This window comes from Bufo gargarizans, chromosome 9 (genome assembly GCF_014858855.1).
Source record: "Bufo gargarizans isolate SCDJY-AF-19 chromosome 9, ASM1485885v1, whole genome shotgun sequence".
In the NCBI taxonomy this organism is placed as follows: Eukaryota; Metazoa; Chordata; class Amphibia; order Anura; family Bufonidae; genus Bufo; species Bufo gargarizans.
Window position 1 is genome coordinate 123,544,173 of NC_058088.1, and position 16,178 is coordinate 123,560,350.

Consider the following 16,178-nt stretch of genomic DNA (forward strand, 5'->3'; position numbering starts at 1 on the left):
CCAGCACTTTCTCTACTGTATAACACACCTTGCAGACTTGTAATGTGATTATTCCACACACCAACAATATAAAAATGTGGTAAAGTCAGTAATATTTATGTCTTTGATGTAATTTGCATTTAATTTCTGTGATATAGTGTTATTGCTGTAAAATGCTTTTGCTATAATGTACCACCTTTAAGATATAATGCACTGTTTTTTACTTGCAGGTGGCTGGCTTTGTAGTGTAGAACGTCAAGAATGAAGTTCTGTAGCAGTTGTTTTATTAGGCACTGTGCCCCAGCTCCTTATTCCCTCAAACTGCTTTTCCGGATCAAAATCCCTAGTATTTTACACAATTATTTCTTTCTATTCTTTCCTTACACTGTTACACTAGAAGAGATGCTTGCTTATGACACTATATACTGTCTTTAGATCATTTTCTGTCAGACACTACATATGTCCATCCACCTGCATGCAGCTCAACACAGAATGGCATTCTACTCTGCACAGGCATCTCCATGCATGCTGCCTCACTGATTGGCTGACCCAGGCTGTCAGTTTGTGGGCCAGTGAGGGATGTGCTCCCATTTCCTTCCAGGGTCCTATGAGGGTCATCCTTCTTCTTCCTCCCTCATGGTTTTGCATACTAATATGTGCGATGGCCAGGATATGTGTTGTTAAAGGGGTATTCCCATCATAATGATCACTGTTAAATCTGTAAATGATTTGACAGTGATCATTTTTGCAAATATATTAACAAATTCCCACCGTTTAGGATAAAATTCATCCCCACTTACCTGATTGTTGTGACTCGGTCTCCCCTGGTTAGGGCCACTGCTCTTTTTCAGAATCCCGGTGGCCGCGCTTGCGCAGAAGACTCATTCTTTTTTCCCGGTGTCACTACCAGAGCTTTGAGATATTCTCACAGCTCTGTTTCTCCACCCCTGTGATGATGTCACTACTAGAGCTTGGAGGAGTTCCCTCTGCCCTGTTTCTCCACCCCTGTGATGAGGTCTTTACTTTCGGTTTCCTTCCTCCCAGCTGTCCCTCCTATGTTTGATTTCGCTGCCTTTAAATCACCCCTCCTCCTTTGTAGAGGTGCGGATTATACTTTTCATTTGAGCTGTATCTCTCGCTTGAGTATCTTCACCTGTGTGATATCGTTTCACTGGATCTGTGTTCTGCTGAAGCAAGTACCTTGGATATTGTCAGTTGACTTTGGATCTGTTTCACTGCAGCTCCCACTCCTTCAGTTAAGTGTTCAGACATTGTGTGTTTCTGTTTCTTTGCTGACTGGATCCGAGGCAACCCCGGTTCCGTCCATATACTGAGCAGGGCACCGGTGGCCGTGCCCCTTCCACTATTGTAGGGGTTTCAGTGGTCATCAGCCTCAGGTACGCGGGCATGTCTCGATCCACCATTCGGATCCGGACATGTGCTTAGCAGCTTAGGGAGAGCTTTTAGGGTCTGACAGGGGTCACCCTTTATCCTCCCTAGTTTGGGTCCGGTCAGTTGCTATTCACTGTGTAGGCTCTTGTTGCTCACTTACAGCCGTGACACCCGGCCGGGCCACTCACTGCCCTGAATGCGCACGCTGCCGCGCATGCGCGATAGTGACTTCTACCCGGCCAGAATTGTACAGAGCTGCGAACGCGCACGCCGGTTCTGTATTATACTGGCCAGAAATAAGTTGCCATGGTGGCGGCGTGCGCGTTCAGTCCAGCGATGCCTGGCCGGGATAAGACTTCAATCAAGATGAAGCCTGCCCCCAGCCAGAATCCAGGAAGTGAACGGTGCGGTGGCAGCAGGTAAGTATAAAAAGGCAAAGTGGAAATACCCCTTTAATGTTCTGTATTTGTCGTGACGCCAATTGCAGAGTGCACAGGGTACTATCCTAGGGCCCTTCCAAGGTGTTATAATGCACGTTCTAGATTAGGAATTCCAGAGTGGTGTAATGGCCTATAATGTCTCTATAGGGTGGTGATAATTGTGACAACGGTGTCTACTACCTGGGTATGGCTGGACTCCTGGCTCACTTGCAAAAAAATTTAGTGTAGTGATAGTAGGAGTAATAGAGGAATTTTGCACAGTAATTGAAATGTTTCTCTACTGAAGATAACTTGTATCCAAGCGGTCTACAGCTTTGGTCTCTGGTACCAGCAGGTTTTGGCAGGAAATGAATGCTGCTGCTTAAAATCTGGAGCTTGCAGGATAAGTCGTCCGCTTAGTAGCTCTGTACTGGTGGCAGGAATTAATCTGCACTTTTCTGTTACTGCTTCATGGGGACTGACTAGCTGAGGAGGAATGGCTTCTCCTAGGTCTCTGGAATTAACTCACAGATGATTTCTTAGGGGGTGCTTTCTTCCTGGAACTGGAGGTTGTCTGCAGTTTCTGCTTCTTCATCCAGGTGAGGATGATGGTACTCAGACTGGTAATATGATCAAGTCTCAGCTGAGACAAGATCCTTGCTGTCTTCCCTATGCAGGGGGGTCTCCTGAACGCTATCACACAGCCTTCCCCAAGCAAGGGGGAGGCTACACTGACTCTAACTTCCTTCTCCACCCATGCTGCAGGATGTGGGAACAGTCTACTTCTCTCACAGAGGGGAAGCTACGCTGGAATAATCCATTCCAGCTCAGATTCACTAAACTGGGACTTTTACTTGCCAATTGTTTCTGCAACCTGCTGGTGAACCTAGAAAATTACAAGAACAATGGAATTTAACATGGTTTTAGATGCACATTTGTAAAATACATAATATAAATTACATCAGATGACAGTACAAAGCTCTTAGAAGATAGTAGCTGGGTAGAGGCATGTAGTAATACAATTCTGGGGTGTTACATTTGTGCAGTAAATTTACGCTGTTTTACTGAATTCATCTAAAGCGAACCTGAAAATCTTTGCTCATCCTTACTACCATTGTTATTGCTTGGGATAAACTCATTCAAGGTTAAAAGGATACACAGGCCATGATTTATCATGCCTTCACTCCAGAATTCTGGCTTTGTGATGTGGGTGGAAAAGTAGGTGTGGTTAGCTATGTTAATGAGTTTAAACAGTTGCAAAAAAAAGTCCCAATCTCACTCCAGTAGGAGAGTGGAGTAGGAAAACTGAAGCAGATTTTCTAGACAAAAGCATTAGGTTTAAGAATAAGACAAATTTATTTTAAAAAAATGTGACATTTGATAAATGTGGCATGAGGTAAGACTCCAGCAAAACTGACCCATAATAAATTCCCCCCATAGGATTTATTTGACGCCTTTTTGGTTGTTGCACATGTGTAGACTCTCTGACTTTACTAGATGTGGGGAAATGAAGGGTTCCATCAGGGCCATTTCTAGTTTAAAACATTTGGGGCCCGGCCCCTGATGTTTTGTCCCAGGCCATGAATGTCCTTCCTGCCAGCTAGATCCAACTGTATTGCCATCCTCAGGACAGCAATACAATTGAATCTAATGCCCTGCAAGAGCGGAAGGACCTGTGATGACATTACAGTCCATGTGATCAGTTCTGAATGCAGTAACTAAAAAGGACCTGTGATGATGTCCCATCATGTGACCAGTGCAGGAAAGGATAGCAGTGAAGAGGAGAAGTCCCAGGGGAAGAAGCTGTGGTGATGTCTGCTACATGAGGAGAGGTAAGTGAAGGGACAGGCAGAGCAATGCTGGGAGTTGTAGTTATTTAACTGGGACTGTATGTTAGGGCTGAATAGGGAGGGGGCTTGTCTGCACTGGGTTCACAACTTGTGTCCATCAGCTCACTGCATGAACCCAGTGCAGACGAGCCCCCTCCCTATACACCACAATTCGCACCAAAGTGGCGGCTTGGCTCCCGCCCATGGTCAACTTGGACGTCAATCGGCTGCACCAACCAACATCACCCCACGATTTTACCTCCACCAGAACTGTACTACCAAAAGTACAATCTAACCAATGTGAGTAGCAATCACTCACCCTGGCTAGGAACAAGTAACAACTTTTCTTGTCAACCACCACCTATGAGCGCCTTCTCCCCTTTTCTTTTTGGCCATTTAATCACTGTTAGGGCTGAAGGGAGGGATGATATTTACATATATTTAGGACTGTGGGTGGAGGGATGTTATTTACATGGGACTGTGGGGTGGAGTAATGTTATTTACATGGGACTGAAAGTTAAGGGTGTGATGTTATTTACATGGGACTGTATATTGGAGGGGGCTGTAGATAGACAGGGATGTTATTCACATGAGACTGGAAATATGGTGTGATGTTATTTACATCGGACTCTGAGGCGGAGGGAGGGAAATAATGTTATTTACATGGGACTGTATGATAGAGGGGCTGAAGAATTATAATTTCTGAGGACACTAAATTGAGGAATATATTTACAGGGGGCATTATAAATACTGGGGGCGCTTCTGGGCAAGCATTATAACAGTAGGGATAGTATAAATACTGGGGGACTATAGGGGCATTTTAAATCCAGGGGACATTAGGCATTCGTATTACTAGTGGGGGCTCTATAGGAGTGACTTATAGATCTGCCTTATTTCTACTATGGGGGACTTATTACTACTGAGGGGTCTGCAGAGAGCTTTATTACCACTGGGGGTAAATAAGGGCACCTTATTTCTACTGGGGGCTCTGTGAGGGCATTATTAATACTGGAGGGCTCTTCTACTAATGGAAGCACTCTTGGGGAGCATTATCACTGTAGGGGGCAGAATGTCTAATAAAGGCATTCTTGGGGAGCACTATCACTGTTGGGGGGCACTGTAGGGGCAGTATTACTAATTAGGGCATTCAAGAAGGGAATTACTATTGGTGGGACTATGAGGAGCACTATTACTATGGGGGCACTAATATTTCTTCAGCATAGTATTTAGGGGTATTGGGTAGCACAGCAAGCAGCAGGATAACACTGTGGGGACTCAAGGTTGGGGGATGATGATATAAACGCGAGGAACCTAAGATGTCCGTGTGTCACACTCTGCAGAGACAAGACGTGGCTGAAAGAAGTTGCACGGACCAAATGGAGAAGATGATGACAGAGAAGATCTACATCGGAGGAGACGTCATCTGGTGACCCTGAAGTTGAGAGGTATGTGCTGCTGTATAGAAAGTGCAGTAAAATGTCTTGTAGTGCTAGTATTTGCAGGGATGGGGGGCAGGTTGGGGGGGGCATTGGTCAACTTAGAGAATTGGGCCGTATGCATTGGGGCTTGGGCCCCGGATCTTTTGAGACCCTATTAACGCCCCTGGGTCCCATGCTATAATCATGCCTCATTATGAATCAGTTTTGGTTGAAGGTCTTTTAATAATACCAAACTAGTTCTCCCTGGTATTTGTACCCCCATGGTATGTTTACTGTGTCTGGTGACAGACCTAATTCCTACCAAATATGGTACTGTAAGAAGCTTTATTGTCACCTTATGTTCATGAAAGGAAAACTCTCTTAATTGGAAACTACCAAAGGCCTCCACTGTGACTTAGTAGATCAAATTTTTTTTTTTTTTTTTTTATATATATTTTATTTATAGTGCAAAAAAACATATCCACATAACATTTATAATATTATAAAGTCTAAGATCATCCCCGGCCCACCCCATCTATTCCCCCCCCCCCCCCCTCCCAACCTTGCAGGAGGAAAAAAAAAAAAAAAAAAAAAAAAAAAAAAAAGGTACATATGCATGCATACACATATACACACACATACATACGTGCATATACATATATACACATGCACATACACATACATATACACACATAAAAAAAAAAAAAAAAAAATTTTTATATATATAATAAAAAAAAAAATAAATAAATAAATAAATAAATAAATGAAATCCAAATTAATTAACCATATCCCAGTCTTCCCACAGTTTACCCCATTTTAAATAGGATCCTCTTTGTTTATACAGAATCCTCTCATAGCTTTTCACTTTCTCTACCAAGGCCAGCCAATTGCTGCAATCTGGAGCGGAGGAACTAAACCATAACCTGGAAACAAGAAGCCTGGCCAAGAACATAACCTTAATCAATAATTTACGTTTTATGGGCTGATAATTAACCTCCGATAAGTCTCCCAAGACCCATATCCTGGGAGACAGAGGAACAGCAATGTTGAGTTTACGAGCCAGAGTGGTCTGGACCGATCTCCAATAGCTGCCCACCATTGGGCAGTCCCAAAACAGGTGTAAGTGGTCTGCCTCGGAGTCGCCACAACGTGGGCAATCGGAGGAGGCTCTAAGTCCTCTTCTATATAACCACATAGGTGTCACATATATTTTGTGCAAAATGTTAAATTGTACAACAGTGTGATTAAAATTGTGTGAAACATATTTTAAACTTTCCCCTATGTTCTCCCAATCTGGGGGACCCACCTCTAAAAGTAACGAAGACCAGGACTTCTGTCCTGGTGAAAGAAGACCCAAAAAAAAATGTTTCATTAAGTGTCTATAGCAATGTGATATTTTAATTTTCGTGGCGGGTTTCTTAATAATTAAATCGTGTAAAAATTCAGGAGTATCTATAAGAAAAAGGTGACTATTCAAAGTACTAGAAAGTGCAGACCTCAATTGAAAATATGCGTACCAGGCCACCTCACTCAGATTAGCCCTTTGCCCCAATTCCATCGAGGACAGAATTTGTCCACCACTAACCACCTGATGTAAGTACTCAACATTCCTAGTCCTCCAATACTGGCAGCAATTCAAGTCCCTTAAATTCAAAAGCTTTGGATTATGCCATAGTGGGGTACATATAAGTGATGCCTTAACTCCACACCAGCTCCTAATAACCCGCCAGGTCTTTATAGCCATTCTGCAGAAAAGTGTATGCCCGGTCTGTATATTTGATAAATAGTCGGACTCCAATACAGTAAGGAAATCCGTAAAACCTGAGTCTTTCACCACTTTACTGCAAAAGCTGCTATTTTCCCAGTCCTTAAAAAGGCAGAGTTGAGAGGCCATAAAGTAACCCCTAAAATAGGGGAGATTAAGGCCTCCCTGGTTATAAGGCATGGAGAAATAAAGCGCCTTCAATCTAACACGCTTCCTCCCCCATAATAGATCATTAAGCATCCGCTCTATCAATCTAAAATACTTATCTGCGATCCATACAGGTGAGTTGCGCAGGACATAAAGAACCTGGGGAAGTACTACCATTTTTATTAGAGAAATTCTATCAGCTCTTGTATGCAGAATTTTTTGCCATATCTTGATTTTAGCCCTCAACTTTATCAGCAGGGGAATCAAGTTAAGTTGAAGATATTCCTGAGGTTTGGCAGAAACTGAAATCCCCAGGTACTTTATTGATTCAGAGACTGTTAACTGATTATCCCAATCGCCTCGCAGCTCGTCTATAGGGAGGAGAACAGTCTTCTCCCAATTGATCTCCAGGCCAGACGGAGCAGAGAAAGAACCAACCAAATTCATTATACGAGGGAGAGTGGTTTCTGTTTGATGAAGAAAAACCAAGATATCATCTGCGTAAAGAGATACACGGTCATACTTCCCCATTATACCGAAGCCGGCCACCTGCAGATCCTGCCTTATACTGGCTGCTAAAGGTTCAATATAAATATTGAACAAAAGAGGGGAGAGAGGACATCCTTGACGGGTGCCTCTTCCTAAGGTGAAGCTCTCTGTAATCGTGTCGTTAATCCTGATCCTAGCAGCTGGGGAGCTATATAATAACTGAACCATCGCCATAAATCTAGGGCCAAAGCCCATTTTTTTCATCACCTCCCAGAGAAAAGTCCACTCCACCCTGTCGAAGGCTTTGGTGGCATCCAACGACAGGATGGAGCGGGCGCCGCACCCCGGGGACTGAATATTCATAAATAGCCTGTGCAGGTTGTGATGGGTACCCCTTTTGGGCATAAAACCATTTTGGTCTGGGTGGATAATAGTGGATATGACCCGTGAAAGCCTCCTAGCCAAAACTTTGGATAATAACTTAGCATCTGTGTTTAGTAGCGAAATTGGTCTATAAGAGCTCATTTCTATCGGGTCCTTGTCCTTTTTAGGAATTAAAACGATAAGAGCCTCCATCATAGTACATGGTAAGCTCCCTGCCTGTGTTGCCTGGGAGAAGACCTCTAACAGCTGAGGGAAAATCACATCGCTGTACTTGCGGTAGACCTCATATGGAAGACCATCCATACCTGGCGACGAATTCCCCGAGACAGATCCCAAAGCCTCCTGGAGCTCCGAAAGAGACAACTCCTCTTCCAGATATTCTATTTGGGCTTCGTTTAGAGTAGAAAGTGAAATCCTCTCCAGGAACCGCGTCGCCAGGTCGGGTGACAGGCCAGAAGGCGGACTGTATGTCTGAATAAAATATTGTAGAAAAGTGTCCCTGATTCCTTCTGGATCTGTTATAATTTCCCCCGCTATATTACGAATAGCGACAATAGATTGATTTTTCTTGTCTTGTTGTGTGATTATCCTAGCTAGCAGCCTACCAGGACGTCCAGACTCCGAAAAATATTTTAAGCCCTTGAAAAATACTCTATGATTTGCTTTCTCTATTATATATTTTTCCAAGGAGCAACTGGCCCTCTGCATCTCTTCCCTGTTATACTCAGTAGGTTGACTGGAAAATCGCTCAGTTGTGTCTGCAGCAGCCTTGGCCAGTTCCTCCTCTTTTTTTTTAAATGTTCTCTTTACTGCCGCAATCTCGCTTATAAAGACCCCCCTCAGATATGCTTTCAGGGCATCCCATACTATATTGATGTTGGCAGAGGGGCGATTCACCTCCCAAAAGGAGGATATCAGAGATTTAGTGGACTGAAGATTGTCCATAATAGTAAACCAATATGGATTCAACTTAAATCCTAGCCCCCTATTATCCTTGTTCTTCCCAGTGCAAACCTCAACCAGTACGGGTGAATGATCCGAAATTGTTCTTACCCCATATCGTATCTTGCGGATGTTACTCAGATTACTCTCATTAGTAAATGCTAAATCAATTCTAGACATTGCTCTACCGCCCCTGCTAACACAAGAATATACTCGCTTACCTCCGCCAAGATGTTCCCATATATCCACCAGTCCAACCTCCAGGCAGAATTGTGGCAGCGGGGAAGTACATAAGCTCCTCCCCCGTTCTGCATCTGATGTAAATCTATCTTTATTGGGGTCCATTACTGCATTGAAGTCCCCCATCAGAACTAGCCGGCATTCTGATCTCCCTTCAAAAAAAAGTGTTAGCTGGATCAGTGGATACATTGAAAAAGGCGGAGGTATATAAAAGAAAGCAAGGATATAACTATAGTCATGCAGCTTACCATGCAAAAAGATAAATCTTCCCTGGTCATCTATATAGGATTCTATAAGGGTAAAGTCCACAGAATTATGAATCAGAACTGAGACGCCCCTAGAAGAGCTGCTAAAGGTAGAGTGATAAGATTGAGAGTACCATCCCGTTGTCAAGCGGGACACGGTTTCTCTAGTAAGATGAGTTTCTACCATGCAGATAATTGCTGGAAGATATCTTTTAAGTGCATCCATGATAGCTTGTCTTTTGACCCTTTCCCCAAGCCCTCTAATATTCCAAGTTACAATTCTAGTGGACATCCTTCACTGTAGCAAGAAAGAAAAAAAAAAAAAAAAAAAAAAACACCAAAGCAAAAAAAATAAAAAAATAAAAAAATAAAGGAAAAAAAAAAAAAAAAAAAAAAAAACCACACAACCCCAAACCTGCAAGGTGGGTTCCCCCCTCCCCTCTCCATTGATCCGCCCGATCTAATCAGCGAACCTCTAAACCTCCGGCCGTTCTCCCTTACCCCAACCCCCCCGCCCCCTCCATAATGATATTGCGCAATTTCATATGCCCATTTGCTCCATCCAGTCTAGCGCTTGTTGTGGTTTTTCAAAAAATTGAACAATTCCCTTATGGATCACTCTTAGTTTCGCTGGATACTGTAAAGAATATTTAATGTCCTTGGACGCCAAGCGTTTTTTAATCTCTATAAAATTTCTTCTTTTTTCCTGGGTCTGCCGAGCAAAGTCTGGAAAAAAGAGCAATTTAGTGCCCTGATATTCAGTAGGTGTGCACTCTCTTGCTCTTTTCAGTATCATATCTCTATCAGCAGACAATAATAATTTCATTATAATTGCTCGCGGCGGCCTCCCTGGAGTAGGTTTCCCCCCTGGTATTCGATGGGCTCTTTCTATTTGAAACATCGAGGAAAAGTAATCACTACCAAGATTGTTCAAAACCACATCTTTGAGTTGTTCCTCTAACTGTCGACCTTCAGCTCCTTCTGGAAAGCCAATTATGCGGACATTATTTCGCCTTGCCCTGTTTTCCAGATCCTCCAGCTTATTTTGTAATGATTGATTTTCTGAAGCCAGGAGCACGGTTTTGGATCTTAGCATTTCCACATCGGTTTGCAAGGAATCAACTATTTTTTCAACATTATAGACTCGCTCCCGGATATTTACAAGATCTTCTCTAATTAAGGCAATATCACTCTGCACTGAGCCCAGCTGGGTAGCCATCCCTTGCACTAAGGTGCCGTTATTTTCCACGGCGCACAAGATTTTATTCAGAACTGAAGGATCGTATTCAGTTCGCATTTGTGCAGAGAGACTTTCCTCTCCTGTCTCATGTCCTGCCTCCACTGATCCGTTATCGGATAGTTCATCAGTTTGGGGAATTCTCGCAGGTTTCTTTAAGTTCGCAGTCGATTTTATTTTAGCTGTGTTCTTTTCATTTGGGAGGGGTGATTTCAGGAACTTATCTATTTTATTGTCAGGGGTCTTAGACACCATCTTTGCTGCGGAGGAATCCACTGACCGTCGCTTTGGGGCCATTTTCTTCCCCCCCTCTTTACTCCTCTTATCCTCTTTCTCCCCCTTTTTTCCTCCCTTCCCTTGCTTTATCACCCTTCTATCCCCTCTTCTCCAAACACCACTAGAGGGAGCAAGACCAAAAAAAAAAAAATATAGCGGGGGAGTTTAGCAAGAAAAACAAGAATAGCGTCACAAACAGCAAATTGCAATGTTCTCACGTGTCCAGCATGCGCCTCAAGCCTAGCAGAAAGTCCAGGACCGGCCAAAAACGAAGGTGCACGAAATCCTTGCGGTCGCCCGGGTGGTTAAGTAAGCCAGGTGATGAGCCAGGGAATCTTCTCCAAAAAATAACCATCCAGATGCCGCCTTCAGCCGCGGATGAGAACCCAGGTCACAGAAGAAAAAAAGAAACAACATAGATGCCTGCAGTCCCAAGAATCACCAGCAGAGGGCAGGCTGCCACAAGCCAAGGAGCAGCCAAGGAACAGCTGATCGCAGACGAGTGCCGTGCACCAGGGTAAGGAGCCGGAGGCAAGCTGAGGAGGAGACCGCAGATTCCTCAAGGGAAACCAGGAAAACAGACCCCCCAGGAAGCGACACCGACCAACAACCAATGGAACAGCCGGCCCCCAGCCAGCAGAGAGGGAGGTAAGCCGACACCAACGAGAGTAGGCCAGGGAGCCGCCGCATTCAAGGCATCAGCTGTTTCGGCAGGAGCGGGAACAGGAGCCTGGAGGGAGGAGGCTGGCGAGGAGGGAGAGCGAGACGCGTCTCTCACATCACGTCATCACGCCACTCAGTAGATCAAATTTATTAATGCAGATTTGCCACAGTACAAAATACAGTATATGGTGAGAGGAACTCCAGATCCTTTTATGCAGATCTGGGATTAATGGATACACGACCAAACTGTGACAGCTTCCATAGCACAGAATGTATCATGGAGTGCGGGTTTGCATGTCCAGTGTTAATGGTCAATTTCTCTTTTTTTGACTGATTGAGGTTCAGATGTATTTTATTTTTAGACCTCTGAGTGAGTTGCCTATATTAGTTAGTGATATGGAGAGCCTATTTCTCCGCCTTGGTTCTTTTAATTATCACTAATTGGATGTCAAGTGTGTGGTTTCTGGGTTCCTCAATATTTCTTTTTGTAAAGTTTGAAAATTCAATACAAATAGACAAAAAAGTCAAATTTTACACAAGTCTGCTTGTAAGATGTGACTTCAGTACAGTACCTGCTGCTGACACACAACTGTAGTGCCAGGACCATTCTCATCTAGCTTAGACTCTACTTCTTCCCTACAGAGTCAGCTGATGGCATTCCGACTGTTAGACTCACCAAAAGATTTCAGTACAAGTTGGAGAAGAAAAAGTATATGTAAGGGTAAGTCCACATGTACTGGAAACTAGCAGAAAAGTCTGCAGCGTTTTTTGTAATGATTCTGACACAAAAATCTGATGTACTACATGCTGCTTTTGTGGAGGAAAAGCCTGAGGAATTCACCCTCTCCATTGCAAAATGTGAAATCTGCTGGGAAGGTTCACTGCATAAGGCCTCATGCACAAGGCCGTTGCCTGACCGTGCCCGTCTTGTGGCCCAAAAACAGCGGATCCGCAATATGCGGGCACCAGCCGTGTGCATCTCAATTCATTTGAATGGGTCCGCGATCCGGAAGGTCCGGTGCAGAATCAAGGCATGGAACCCCACAGAAGCATTACGGAAGCACTACTAAATTGCAGATTTCAAATTCAGACCACAGGTCAACTTATGCTGTATGCAGTGTGTGCATAAGATTTCTGAAAATCATATCCACTTTGCTGGTACTGCTCCATGCTGTGGAATTGCCACATGAAAACCCGCAAGTGCTAATCCGCGGTGAGTACTTATTTTACATTAAAGGTGATAAAAACAATGTATGGAAGGATATCATAAATGGTTAAATTCTATTACTAGTCAGGAGAAAATAATTGAAGAGGGGATGTGAAAAATTTGCTTGAAGAAGAATAAATCATCTTAGCAAACAGAGCTTGCGATGTAAACTCATTATTCTCGTGTTAGTGTGCACCGTGCAGCTCATTGTAGTAACAGTGCATATAAATAAGACTTCACATACTGAATATGTAATGCGGGCAGAGTAATGAGGCATGCCCGCTGCTTTAGCGAGGGCCTAATTTACTTAAGTGAAGAAACAGAACTGAGTTATTCAAAAGTGCCAGTCTCTTCAGCTCGATTGCAAAGCAATTCGGTGTGAACATTTTTCAGTTGCCGCTAATAAGCAAGGAATGGCACTTCTTTCTTCAGCCACCGTCATACTTATATAAGAGCAGTGAGAAGATGTGACTGTTAAAGGAACTTCTTTGTATCATGATATAGGGCCCTTGAGGACACAACTTCCACCTTATGGACCAGCACTATTTTGTAAATCTGATGTGTCACTTTATGTGCTAAGAACTTGGGAACTCTGACCAATCCTACTTCATGTTAGCAGCAAATGTGGGTCAATATGTTTTACCTTTATTTAAAAAAAAGTTTTTAGTTTACAGAAAATTTTGAAAAAAATAGCAATTTTCTAAACTTGAGTTTCTCTGCTTTTCAGACAGATAGTGATACGTCATAGAATAGTGATTAATTAACATTTAGCATATGCCTACATATGACATGTAACCTCCATTTTATTATTTAGGACATTAGAAGGCTAAGAATTTTAGAAGCAATTTTGCAATTGAATGTTCTGACTATGGATGGGCGAAGTGAGCTTTGGATCCAAGATCCAAAGTCACTTTGTTCAAAACTTCAGATTAATTCTGTACATAAATCCGGCTCCATACAGCATTAAAATGTATGGCCTCTGATGAGGCAAAGTCATATTCCTGAAGTATTGCAAGACTTCCGTGAATAGCGTCGGTATTTGATTTTTAAGCTGGAAAACTATTTTAAAACTTGGATGCAAATTTGTCTTTAGTTCTGAGTTATCCAAGTTTGAATCCAAGTTTAAAAATCAAATACCAAAGTTATTCACTGAAGTCTTGGGACTCCATACAGCATTAATCTGGAATTTTGAGTGAAGCGACTTAGGATCTAGGATCGCTCATCCCTAGTTCTGACGTCACAGGTGTTTTATAGATTTTAGATATACTTGGCTGTGAAAATTAAAATGTATTTATTTTTTTTTCTAATAAAATCATGCTTTAGCCCCATAATAAAATCATGCTTTAGCCCCAAGTGCTATGCGCATCCTGTTCCGACCCAATGGTCATGTGACTGTCGGGGCCGGGAAAGTGCAGGAGCTGTCGGGTCTTCCACAGACCTCGATCAGCACTGCACTGAGGCTGTACAGCATTGTATTCTGCTGTACAGCCTCTCTGAGGGGTGTATTTGCCCTGTAACTAGGGTAACTATGTCAGTGAAAAAAAAAAGTGGTGTTAAATATCTCACAGAGGTCTTGTATGACCTTATGGGGGGATGCAAAGTGTAAAATAAAAAAAATAAAGTGTTTTATAAAAAAAATAAAAAAAAAGGTTTCACGGAAAAAAATCCCCAATTAAGTAATTGAAAAAAATGTTAAAAATTGAAAAAAAAATAAAAAATAGACATATTTGGAATTGTTGCGTCCGTGATGGCCGGCTATATAAATATATCACATGATCCACCCCGTCCGATAAACACCATAAAAAAATAAAATAAAAACAGTGCCAAAAAAAGCCATTTTTTGTCACCTTACATCACAAAAATTGCAACACCAAAAAGGTATATGCCCTCCAAAATAGCACCAATGAAGCTGTCATCTCATCCCACAAAAAATTAGATCCTAACTAAGACAATCAGTCAAAAAATAAAAAAGCTATGGCTCTCAAACTATGGAGACCCTAAAACATCATTTTTGTTTGTTTAAAAATGCTATTATTGTGTAAAACTTAAATAAATAAGAAAAAGTATACATATTATGTATTGCTACGTCCGTAACAATCTGCTAATAAAAATGTCACATGGCCTAACCCCTCAGGTGAACGCTGTAAAAATAAATAAATAAAAACTGTAAAGTGTAATAATGAATTATCAAAAAAACAAAACAATTTCTGAAAATGGAGACACAAAAACATATTTTTTTTTTCAAAAATGCTTTATTATGTAAAACTGAAACAAACAAAGTAGACATATTTGGTATCATTGCGTCTGTAACAAGCTGCTCTATAAAAATAGCACATAAGCTACCCAGTCAGATGATTGTTGTAAAAAAGAAAAAATTCAAACAGTGCCAAAACAGCCATTTTTGGTTACCTTGCCTCACAAAAACTTAATATAGAGTAATTAAAAAATGTATGTGCCCCAAAATAGTGCCTATAAAACTGGCACCTTATCCCCTAGTTTTCAAAATGGGGTCACATTTTGGGAGTTTCTGCTGTAAGGGTGCATCGGGGGGCTTCAAATGGGACATGGCAGTTCAGCAAAATCTGCCTTCCAAAAACCATACGGCGCTCCTTTTCTTAAGCACCTTGCCGTGTGCCCTTACATCAGTTTACGACCACATGTGGGGTGTTTATGTAAACCACACAATCAGAGTAATAAATATTGAGTTTTGTTTGGCTGTTAACCTTCCATGTGTTAAAGAAAATTTTTTATTAAAATGGAAAATCTGCCCAAAAAATGAAATTTAGAAATTTCATCTCAATTTTCCTTTAATTCTTGTTAACAAAGTTTGTAAAATCAGTTTTGAGTAACTTGATGGGTGTAGTTTCTACAATGGGGTCATTTATGGGGGGGTTTCCACTAAGTAAGCCCACAAAGTGACTTTAGAACTGTACTGGTCCTTAGAGGTGACTTTGGAAATTTTCTTAAAAATTAAAAAAATTGCTTAAAAAATTCTAAAACTAAAAATAAAATAAAAATCTAATTAGCAAAATGAATGCCCACATAAAGTAGATATATGGGGAATGTTAATTAATTAATATTTTATGAGGCATCACTATTAGGGTTGAGCGAACCCAAACTGATTTTTGGAACCCGGACCTGAACCCGAACATTTCAATAAAAGTTTGTGTTCCGGTTCGGTGTTCGGCGATTTCTTAGCGCTTTTTGAAAGGCTGCAGCCAACAAGCGTTTAACTGTGTAAACTTAGAAGCCATCACAGCCATGCCTACTAATGGCATGGCTGTGATTGGCCAGTGCAGCATGTGACCCAGCCTCTATATAAGCTGGAGTCACTTAGCGCTGCACTTCACTCTAATGTGCTTAGTGTTGGGAGAGGATGATGATGATGATGCTGTGAGGGAGAGAATAGGACAGAATCTGTTATCAGAACTCCAATTGAACTCAGCAATCTACATAGATAAAGTTGTGTGGGTGAGTACACAATCTTTTTACCCTGCCCTGAGCCCAGTGACAGAGAAAAATAACTTTTATCTGTCTGTTAGTTAG